This window comes from Tenrec ecaudatus, chromosome 13 (assembly GCF_050624435.1).
Source record: "Tenrec ecaudatus isolate mTenEca1 chromosome 13, mTenEca1.hap1, whole genome shotgun sequence".
In the NCBI taxonomy this organism is placed as follows: Eukaryota; Metazoa; Chordata; class Mammalia; order Afrosoricida; family Tenrecidae; genus Tenrec; species Tenrec ecaudatus.
This window is the reverse complement of record NC_134542.1, coordinates 36,003,633-36,015,599: the sequence shown is the minus strand read 5'-3', so window position 1 is coordinate 36,015,599 and position 11,967 is coordinate 36,003,633. Positions and strand designations below refer to the sequence as shown.

Genomic DNA, 11,967 nt, shown 5'->3' with positions numbered 1-11,967 from the left:
TCTCAATTCTATAGCTCAGAGATTTTTCACTCAGGCATATAGTTTTCAGTTTTCCTATTTTGTGACCATGAGTTAGTCAGCTAATATCCCTGATCTCAGTTTGTACAATTTAAAAATACTGAATGGTTATAAAGATCATCTTAATCCTAAACCATAGTGTTTACGAGTCAGGCTGCGATCCACAGGTCAGCTGTTCAAAACCACCTTCCCCAGGCTTTCTGAGTGACAGTCTCAGAGACTCATGGCGGCAGCTTTTCCCTGTCCGATGGGTCATTTCTGAGTTGGCATCAACTCATAGCTGCAAGGGTTTATTTTTAACCCTAAATTCTAATCTAGCCCTCCTTAATTTTACTGTGTTGAATTACTCTATTACATTTGCATAAGCAGTCAAACTAGAAGGAAGAAATTTATATTTTTTCAGAGCTTTCAATCAATAATAGTGCATTAGAATTACAACATACTTCGGAAATCTGGTCCAATGTTGTTTGGTTTTTTTACTTTTTAAAATCATTTCATTGGGGGCTGTACAACGCTTATCACAGTCCATCCATACATTGTGTCAAGCACATTTGTACATTTTTGCCATCATCCAATGTTGTTTTTAAAACAGGTATGTTGGAATATTATGAGAACTGTAAGATCCTCCAAATAAAATGTTCAAAAAATGTATCATAAAAAAATGATATGTAAGTGTGGCTTACAGGAGTTTGTCATTTCCCCCAAGTCATATATCAGTAAATGTTAGTCAGGGATACAATCAGGTATACTTTTAAAGATCCAATGCTTTATTTAGTAAATTAGAGGATTATTTAGCTAGAAGTATATCAGATGTTACATATATGACCGATTTGGCTGAAACAGTGCTTGAAAAATATTACTGAGCAAGTTTAATAAAAATTATGATAGCTTGGCTATCAAAAGAGATAGCATCTGGGGTCTTAAAGACTTGAAGGTAAACAAGCGGCCATCTAGCTCAGAAGGAACAAAGCCCACATGGAAGAAGCATATCAGCCTGTGTGATCAAGTGTCGAAGGGATCAGGTATCAGACATCAAAGAACAAAAAATCATATCATTGTGAATGAGGGGCAGTACAGATTGGGGACCCAAAACTCATCTGTAGGCAACTGGACATCCCCTTACAGAAGGGTTGCGGGAAGATGAGTCAGGGTGCAGTGTAACAATGATGAAACATACAACTTTTTTCTACTTCTTTTTTTTTTTTCTACTTCTTAAATGCTTCTCCCCCACACACTATCATGATCCCAATTCTACCTTACAAATCTGGCTAGACCAGAGGATGTTCACTGGTACAGATAGGAACAGGAAACACAGGGAATCCAGGACAGATGAACCCCTCAGGACCAGTGGTGAGGGTGGTAATACTGAGAGGGTGGAGGGAAGGTGGGGTGGGGAGGGGGAACTGATTACAAGGATCTACATATAACCTTCTCCCTGGGGGATGCACAACAGAAAAGTAGGTGAAAGGAGACGTTGGACAGTGCAAGATATGACAAAATAATAATAATAATTTATAAATTATCAAGGGTTCATGAGGGAGGGGAGAGCTGAGAGGGAGGGAGAAAAGTGAGTAGCTGATATTAAGGGCTCAAGTAGAAAGCAAATGTTTAGAGAATGATGAGGGCAATGAATATACAAATGTGTTTGACACAATGGATGTATGTATGGATTATGATAAGAGTTGTACTAGTCCCCAATAAAATGACTAAAAAAAAATTATGAAAGCAATAAACTCTCTGAGAAATCTTGAAAAGAGTTTTCCATGTACTTAGATTTTAGTAGTTATTTATCTCTGTAGACATAATTTGTATGTATTTCCTCATTCTTTAACAATTCTTCAAAGTGATCATTTTTAATGGGTGTGTAATATTATCTAGTATAGATGTATGGCATATATTTATCCATTCCTCATATGTGATGGTTAAGGTTGTGTGTCAATTTGGCTGGAGGATGATTCTTTGTGATTTGTCAGTTATGATGTAATTATGTAGTCACCTTCACAATGAAATCTGGTATGAGAATCCAATGACTTGAAAGGGAGTTTCCTCAGGCGTGTGGCCCACATCCACTATATATGAATGTTCTGGTAAAATTCTCTGGATTTTTGCTCATTTTGAATCCTGAAATTGGCTTGACATAATTTTACCTCTGGTTCTTTGGACTTGAGCCAGTGACCTGCTGTATTGCTTAGTAATTCATTAGTCTCTGCCGCCTTTGAGCCAGCAGCGTGTCATTTAATCTGCTGATTTGGGATTCTTTAGTGCCTGCAGTATGTGAATCAGAAGTTTATAATCAAACATCTGGTCCACAGACTTGAGACCTACCAATCTTGAGATAAATAAGCTTCTCTTGTTTTATTTCTCTAGCAAATCTAGCCTAAGACATGGTATTTTAAATATTTTATTATTTTCAATTTTTCATGCTGTAAATTTTTATATGAAAAAATTATTTCTATTTTGACTACTGTATTTCTGTTTAAACTTCTAGACATACAAATACTGTCTAAAGGGCATGAAAATTTTCACATGTCTGATAACATTGTCAACTTTTTTGTATACATTTGTGTGATTTTAATCTCCCTCAAAGTAGTGTTTCTTCATCTGATTGCATCTTCCTAATTAGAATTAAATCTGATCACATAAAGATGTTGCTAATTTGAATTGTCTTTTTTTTAATCAACAGTTTAATTAGTGAGACTGATGTTATTTTTATAATGTTTTCTTTTTCTATTCTATGCAAATAAGGTGCTTGTGGCCCACCAAGAAGGTTGGACAGTTGGTTAATTCTGCAAATAAAGTGCATGGAACACTTTCAAGGGTATTGGTCAGTCTGGGCATTTGTTATGCGTAGAATGAGCCATCTCAGAAACAAAAAGGCTGACCTGAAGAAACAGGAGAGAATCCATGGTTTGGTGCCCATCATCAGTTTCATCTGCTGGGAACTTCTTAGACGCAAGAAATAATCTAATGTTGGAGCTTGCAAGAGATGGTGAGTAGCAGCAGCAACACAGAAACTGTAGGGGCAGAGGCAGCAGAACCAGAAAACCAGCAGGAGACAGACTTCGAACTTCCCAGCTCCCAGAGTGAGAGAGCAGAGTGCCAGAGCTGTCAGGCTGAGGTGGAGTGCAGTGCCTCTGGGCACTTACGGACAGAGTTAAAGAGCTTCGTAACACTTGCTCAAGCAGGGCAGAAGCCTAACTGGCCCAGGACGTTCTAAGAACCAATGACCAGAGAGAGAGATGCTTGCCTAGAGGTACAGCTGAGTAGACCTATCCTGGTCAAAAATTTGCATACTAAGTTGTTTCTGATCCTGCATTGTAACCCATTACTTCTCTAATAAACCACCCAGTTGTGAGCATTGCCTATGAGTTCTTTGTGACCATAGGCTATTATGATAGGAAGAATCAACCAGAAGTCCCTAGAATTGCATGCATACATGTACACACACACACACACACACACACACAGAACTCTTTTACCAATATAGCAAAGAGAAACAAAAATACATCCCTACTGGCATTGCACGTGTGCTAGTAATGCAATGGTTAAGTACCCGGCTGCTCTCATCAAGGTTGGCCATCCCCACCTGCCCCGAGGCTCTGCGGGGAACACTTGATGATCCATTTTTGTAAAGACTACAGCCTAGGAAACCCAATGGGGCAGCTCTACTGTGTCACATAGGATGACTATGAGTTGGACAGCACCTAACCTCAGAATGGCAGAAATAATGCCAACATTGAAGACTGACTATTCTTAACACATCTTCCTTGAATTCACCTGAATGGTCCCCCAAAAAGTGCTTCTTGGAAAATGGAAGCAGATTGACACAAACATAATCACAGATGCCATTCCAGATATGCTACTTGTCGTATACCGTATCCTCCATGGTCGTTGCCAGGGTCCATTGTGTTTCTTCTTGGTACCTGTCAGGGGAAGCCAGCCGCTGACACATCATTACGGGTCTGGTAGGTGCAATTGTACAGCGATAATAAGTAAAGATCATAGTAAAGTTATAGAGAGCATGAGAGACAGAAGTATTGAAATAAATGGAGTTAGACACGATTCATAGTAGCATGCTCACCTCAGCCCCGCCTGATGGTCCACGTGAAGGGAGAGAGAGAGTTTAATGCTAGCCCAGGCTTTTTATCTTCTCGGGACATGCAAGCCCTCTAATTGTAGGTGAGGACATACGTCACAGGAAGGGGCTGTGCTATAGGTAATACAGTAATGAGAGGGGCTGGGCTAGGGACATACATGCAATAGGAAGAAGAGGGATTGGGGGTACACTTGTGACAAGATGGGCGGATCCTAGGTTTAGGATGGCAGCTTAACTTTGACCTGTTCTCTGGGTCTCCATAGGAACCATTATCAGTAGGGTGTAAACCCACCTACAGGAAGCAAATAGATGACTGCAGGTGTCCATTGTCTTTAACAGCAGGGAGTGGGGCTTATTGCAGTCTGGCAACGGATCGCCCTCAGGGAGGATGCCTGTGAGCATCTGACCTCCCCCCCAGGTACTACCCTCAGGACTCTTCTTCCTACCACCCACAGGAGGCATCCCTGCCTCTAGAGAGATGCTTAATGCCAATCCTGTGAGAATACTCACCCCTATGTGTTCTGGTATTGGGGAAATTTAAACTTGATATGGCTTATGTATGCAGGGTCAGGTGTACTTAGTCTACACAGGTAGACTTCCATCATACCCATCAATGCCTTGAGATAGTCATATCAACCACCAAAACGGTCAGAACCAGGATTTGCTTGTTTGGTTTTGACCAGTGCTTTATGCCCTCTTGGTGGGCTCTCTAGTCCTCCTGCAGTGCCCTGCCCTGTGGTGTCCTTGGCTCCACTCCTAGTCTGTGGGAACTGTTGGGGGACTCCCTGGAGACAGAGTACTTCTTCCTGGGGGGGGGGGGGAGCAGGACCTAGAGGGTATTATTATTGCTCCAGCTTTAACATCTTCCAAAGGCTAACTAAAACTCCAGTCTTTTTACTGCCTCCTGCAGTCACCAAGTCTTCCACATCTGCTTTGGGGCTACTTCAAGGGGCCTCTTGACAGCCATCCAGCAGGGAGCCCGGTGTTCTTTTTGCTCTCCCCAGGGCTTGCATCCTGTTCTCTCTAGCCCTCTCAGTTTCACCTAAGTCCACTAGGCCCTGTCCCATCTGGTTTGCCATCTGACCCACTGGGGCGCTGACACAGCTATTAGAGTCCCAGAGAGGAGGATGGGGCCTTCTGTAAAATCTTTGCTTGAGTTCAGCCCCTGAAGTGCTTGGTACTCAAGGCAGGCCTCTTACCTAGCTCATTCCTCTATGACAGACCACTCTCCAGACTGTGGTAACACAGCATTTTCTCTGCTTTCTCCCCATTTAAAGAGCCACTATCGCTCCTCTTGTCCCACAGTCTTAGCTGGCAAGCTGTGAGAGCCTCCTTTCCTATGTTCTGAGATTTCCCACCCAGCTCTGCGAACACAATGGTGTATGTTCCCCTATGGCTATGGAACTGGCTGGCAGAATGTCTTACCTTTGGTCATCTGGCTCATGGGTCACTTTCATCTTTTGGCTAGTGAGGTAGTTAGTTTATTGTGCCAACCTGGCCAATAAACACGTGGGGTTAATTGAAGGGTGGAGAGGTAAATGGCTCGGTGAGCCTCACCTTTCTAGTTCTCGGGTCTCTTCCTCTCTGATGGTTGGACCAGGGTGCAGTTGCCTTAGCCAGTTCCCTGCTTCAGCTGGCAAGGCTCACTTCCTGCAAGACATCCCCAAGGAGAAGCCGACATGGACCTACTCCGATGCAGCCCTGGGGCTGGAGCAGCCGTGTGGAGACCCCTGCCAGTGCTAAGCTACTTACACATTCACTGATTCGGCTTTCCTCCTGCAGTTGGCTTCCTTGCATGTGTTTAGTGACATGGAGAAGGACTTTGTGGATTGGTGTTGGACAAATGGGTTAATACTTGGATTTGTGGGCTTGGGCAGCACTGGGTTGGGATGTTTTCTTGATGTGCACTTAACCTTTATATAACACTCTCTCTTATACATGAATGTCTGTGGATTTGTTTTTCTAAAGTACCCAGACTAAAATAGATATTTAGTGGCCACCCCTTAAGTAGCTGGTCTGCAGAGCCAGCTTCCATAACCACTAAGTTTTCCCATCCCAGTCATTCTCAGCACTGCTCAGACCTTTGCCCGCTTTAATTCTCCCCAGTTGTTGCAAGCCTAACAAGTTACAGGGGCGGTTCTACCCTCTCCTATAGGGTCGCTATGATTTGACATCGACTCAATGGCAGTGAGTTTGGTTTTTGAGTTGTAGGCAAGCATCTCCAGCTCTCTGAGATGGCCTCTTAAAATGCCAGCTGGAGCTTCACCAGACGGCTGCGCCACAGCCAGCTCACAGCCACTTCCTCCTGTGTAGGTCCTGCAAGAGCACAATAAGCGTTCCGGAATTCCTATTCTTGGACATGTTACTCATAATCTGGTATGTCCCACAGTGGAATGCCTTTACTTAGTCAATAAAATACAAGTAAAAATCTTTCTGGTATTCTCTGCTTTCAATCAAGGTCCTTCTGACATCAGTAATTATACACCTCATTCCACATCCTTTTCTGAGTCTGGCTTGAATTTCTGTCAATTCCCTCTTTATGTAGGCCTGCAACCATTTAAAATAATCAGCAAAATCTTGCTTGTCAGTGATCTTAATGATATTGTTTGATAATTTCCATGTTCCGTTGGATCCCCTTTCTTTTGAATGGGCACCAATGGAAATCTCTTTCCGTTGATTGGCCAGGTAGCTCTCTTCCAAATTTCTTGGCATAGACAAGTGAGCACTTGGAGAATTGCATTGTTTGTAGAATCATCTCAATTGGTATTCCTTCAGTTCCTGGACTCTTAAAAAATTCCAAAAATAATAATTTATAACTTATCAAGGGTTCATGAGGAAGGGAGGGAGGAGCAAAAATAAGGAGCTGATACTAAGGGCTCAAGTAGAAAGAAAATGCTTTGAAATTGATGATGGCAACATATGTACAAATGTGCTTGACACAATGGATGAATATATGGGTTGAAAAGAGACAAGAACCCCCAATAAAGGTATTTAATAATAATAATAATGAAATTCCTTTAGAGCAGTGTGAACATCTTTGTTTAGTACCATCAGTCCTTGATCACATTTTACCTTCTGAAATTATATGGTGGTACACACTAATATGAAAACATAGAACCCTATAATTCACAGTTCCATAACTGAAACTTTAAATCTCATAACTGTAATTCAAAATAAGCCGTTAACCCTGACCAATGCACATTTGGGTGCCTCAAATGTTATATTTGTGTCTGGGTATATTTGACTTGCTGATTCAAAAAATGGCATCAAGTTCCCCCTATCAGCTCTAGTTTTGGAGACAAAGAGCACATGCCATATGCCACTCTTCACTCTGCTTGCCCATAACACATCAGGATATTTTAATGTCATGTTAGCTAGTCTGAGATAAAGGATGTGCATGCTGGCTCTATTTAAAGTACTTGGCTACCAACCAAAAGGACTGTGGTTAGAATCAACCAGTTATTCCAAAGGACAAAGATGTGGCTGTCAGCTTTTATAAATATGGAGACTCTATGGGGGCAATTCTACTCTGACCCATATGTAAGTTGGAATAAACTTAATGGGAGAGGATTTTTTGTCCCTCCCCACCCCCTGGGGGTTGAGGATGGAAGTGGGGAAGGCTGATATGTAACAAGTAAAGGGATCTCAAATATAATTAACTTGAATTTTGTTGCAATTATGCTTCAAGAAAGTTGTTTCCCCAAAATCTAAAGGATGGAATGTTATCAGAGCATCATTTGTGAATACTTGGTTTGTAGAAGGTTATGAATGACAGGAGAAGAACAAAATCCACTGCAGGGTCCACACAGGGACTAAGCCTCTGGTGAATCTCCTCCAATCACAGTGGAGAGATGTGAATTCCCTGTTGCCAGATCGAGTGCATTGGAAACTCAATGATGGCAGACGTCATTAGGTCAAAATGTAATATCTTATTCGATCTCCCATTTGATTCATTTTAAAGCTGTTTCGGTTAAAAATAAAAACTGAAGGGAAAATACACGTGGATTATGCCCCTGGGGAATGCCCTCTGACCTTGGACCAGGGACGTGAAAGGCATTGCTTGCTGCAGCTGCAGTTAGGTTAAAATTTAGCACCCAGTATTTGATCTTCCTAATGAGTCCTTTAAATTTGCTTTAGCTTTTAATATGTGCTGCTTTCATTTCAACTGAGGTTATTATCCGTTGTACTTTGTTATTGTTGTTACTTTTCTGTTGATTTGTTTTTTAATGTTTTTCTGTCGATGAAATCCAGGATAGGTGAATCTATACAGACAGTAACTGGATCAATGGTCTCTTGGGAGTACGGCAGGGGAGCCTGCAGGAAAATGGGAAGCTAATGATGAGTGCAAAAACAAAACGTCCTAAAACTAATTGTGGTGAGGATTGTACAACTCTTCCTGATATCATTGAACTAGTGAATTGTCTCATATGTGAATAATATGCCAATAAAAGTATTCCGGGGGGATAGGAAAGAAAGATGCTTTCTTAGAAGAAGAAATGTTTCCCAAGTCTTGACGTTTTCTTCATATTTAAGTAAAACTCCAAGAACCAAACTTACTGCCATCGGGTGCTTGTCAGCTCCATAAGACATGGTAGCATGTCCCTGTGAGCGTCAGCGACTGTGACTGTTTGAAGGAGTAGAAAACCCTTGCAAAGCAGCTGGTGGTTTCGAACTGCTCACCTTGCTGCTAGCAGCACAATGTATGACCACTATGCCACCATAAGCAAAAGGAAAAGGAAATAAAAAATTGGAAAAGAGAATACTAATGTTTAAACAGAATCATCTTGCAATTTCTTTTTTATTAAAGAATGTTTCCTCTACTGTAGATTATCAAAGTCTGCTTTCAATTCACTCCCCACACACCATGGAAAAATTCATTATAGATGAAAGAGACAAGGTTTACACTTAATTTTATTGTAATACTCTGTGTGCCTCTGAGCATGTGTGTGCACGCATGGATGCATGTATGTATGACTATTTGGACAAGATAGCACAAGGTCTGGCTCAACAAATAGTTCTAATCTTGTCTCTACTGAAAAATTCTAATTTTACACATCATGGAATAGAAATCAGGACCCACTGTGAGCTGGCTGCCACTTTCATCATCCAACCTCATCTCCTTACTTCTCTCCCACCTAAACTAGTCAAGTCATCGTCTTCTTTAAACACTGAGAATCTGCTCAGGAGTAAACCTTTGTCTAATGCATTCTTTCCAGAGTTTGCCTTTCCGTCAGGACAGCCAAACTCAACCATTTTTTTAAGGCCCTGCCTGATGCCACTCTCCACTGGAAGCCTCTTCTAACCAAAGTGGTTTGTTCAGGGTAGTTCTTTTTAAGCTCCCATTTTATCTTTTTAAAAATCCCCCTTTTGTGCTGGCTTCGGCAGCACATCTGCTAAGTTTGGAATGATACCGAGAAGATTAGCATGGCCCCTGTGCAGGGGTGGCATGCACATTTGTGAAGAGTTGTATGTATTTTTTATTTCTCTCGATTTTTCATTTTGTATCATATGACTAAGACCTGTCTCATTGGTCCCGAGTGTTAGGATGTTTTGGAGAAAGTAGAAAGTACATGAATGTTGAAGTCATACGTAGGTGACTGGCCTGAACTTTGCCTCTCCTGTTTATAGCTCGCTGTGTGGTCTTTGGACAGTTCCTTATACTTTCTACACCATATCCTTCTAAACTATGAAGTGACAATACCATCTGCCTTGCAGTGTTATTTTCAGGAATATTAATAAAAGATAGTGCTATATATATAGTTACTCAATCATGATTACGGTGAATATTGGATGTCTGGTTTTCATTCACCACAGGAAAGAATGGACCTGGGCGGTACCACCATGTGATAATGAAGATTTTCTGACAACTTGGCAATGCCCAGATTCTCAGTGATTTGATAGTTACGACTTAGTAATTCCCCATGATGAGATTTCCTTGAGGGTGTTGGCTGCTCCCAATATAGGTAGCTTCTTGGAAACGTTTGCTTGCTTTTTGTTTAGTCTGGACCCTGCATCTGGCTCCTCAACCTCTGGTTTTCTGGAGTAAAGGTCTGCTGGGGTGCCTACTTATGCTCGGAGTCATAGTGACCTTGGAGTCTCACCTAGATTCATTTGCCTCTGCAGTCAGAGGCATGCTTTCTTCCTGATCATCTTGGGTTCATCAGCCCCGTTTGTTCTGCCAGAGAGAAGCCTTCGTTCTACCATCTGGTTCATAGACTCAGTATTTGCCCACTTCTAAAGCTGTGTGTCACTTCCTTGATCTAAACCTCTCTGGACATAGAAAAGCTTCACTGGTTTTTCTTCTCTAGGGAACCCTGCCTGAAACAACCTGCAGGCAGCACTGTTTTGCATTAACTTGCACTTTTAGGACTATGTCACATTCTTGAAGTTTCCATTCAAGTTCTCATTCTTGAAGTTCTCAAGGTAGCTGAATTGACCATTTCTCACATGGGAATCCTAAAAGATATCTTAGTCGTATGTGCCCAGAAAACCCTGGAAATCTCATTGTAAACAGAGGTCCTCAGCTGGGATGAGTCACACGCCACCACCCACCACCCCTTTTTCCTGGGATGCAGTTTCCCATGACAAGGAATTGTACAATTCAAAATGTGAGTAGTGATGGGGAAATCCTGCTCCAAACTCATCATCCTCCGAATTCTGAAAAGGTAGCACAATATAGTAAAAAAGAAGCAGCAGCAGCAGCCCTGGAATGGATTAACCAAAAAGCAAGATAAGGGCAGATTTACTTGTGCTTACTAATAATCCGTAGTGAACAGTTTCACAGAAAAGTAGTGCAAAGCACATGGAAACTATTGTAGCTTCTTAAACAATTCCCGCAGAACAAATGCTGACCAATTGTTTCACTTTTCTCCAGAGCAAAAATCCACTTCGGATTTTATATATCCTTCAGAAAAGCAAAGTGGCTTAAGGTGATTTTCGAAAAGGGGAAACAATACTTGCAGTTCAACTGTCTTGGCAGATGTATTTCTGATTGCGTGGCATTCTGGGTTTATCTGGGGAGGTGGGCCGAACCGCCTGCTGAGTACCAGCGGAGGATTTGAGCACAGGAACATTCTGGAGGACCTGGAGCTGGCCTTTTTTTTGTTAATGTGGAGACCTTTCGTCATGAACACGGGACTGGAAATAGAATTTGATGGATGATTGGGTTATTTTAGAAAGTGTTAGGTCAGAAAGAGGAGGCTTTCTATTCATGTAAAGAGTTACAGTCTCAGAAACCCATACGGGGCAGTTCTACCCTGTCCTATAGGGTCTCCACGAGCCACTGATAGTGTCTGGTTTTCATTTTTGAAGTCAGTCTTAAGATAAATGTATTCTCCGGTGAACACGTGTGTTTTCCTTGAGGTATCTTTTGAGAAAAAGTTGCTGCAGCGCCTTGGCAGCGGGAAACCTACTTGTTATTAAAGGACCCAGTCTTGGAGGCCATCAGAAGCCTCACAGGCCCATGGTAGCTTTAAATTGACACCTAGATGCCACTTACCCGTAAATGTATTCGCATTTGCCAGACTTAAAAAAATCATTTTATTGGGGGCCTTTACAGTTCTTATCACAATCCACACATCAACTGTATCAAGCATATTTGTATATATGTCGCCATCATAATTTTTGAAACATTCACTTTGTATTCGAGCCCTTGGTATGAGCTACTCCTTTTTCCTTCCCTCCACCTCCTCCTGCCCTCGTGATTCCTTGATATATTATAAATTATTGTTTTCATATCTTACACCGACTGCTGTCTCCCTTCATCCACGTTTCTGTTGTTCATCCCCCTACTTTTATTGGCGGGTGGGATCAGACTTTAATTGGTGGGGAAAGTGGGAACACTTACTAGTGGC

General features: G+C 41.8%; 1 non-coding gene across 1 annotated transcript; it reads left to right on the top strand.

The window, feature by feature from the left end:
* The first annotated feature begins 9,483 nt into the window (after positions 1-9,483).
* On the top strand, positions 9,484-9,590 carry LOC142425112 (U6 spliceosomal RNA). Its single transcript, XR_012779487.1, has one exon. It is a non-coding gene; the product is annotated as a U6 spliceosomal RNA (small nuclear RNA).
* The last annotated feature ends 2,377 nt before the right edge of the window (positions 9,591-11,967 follow it).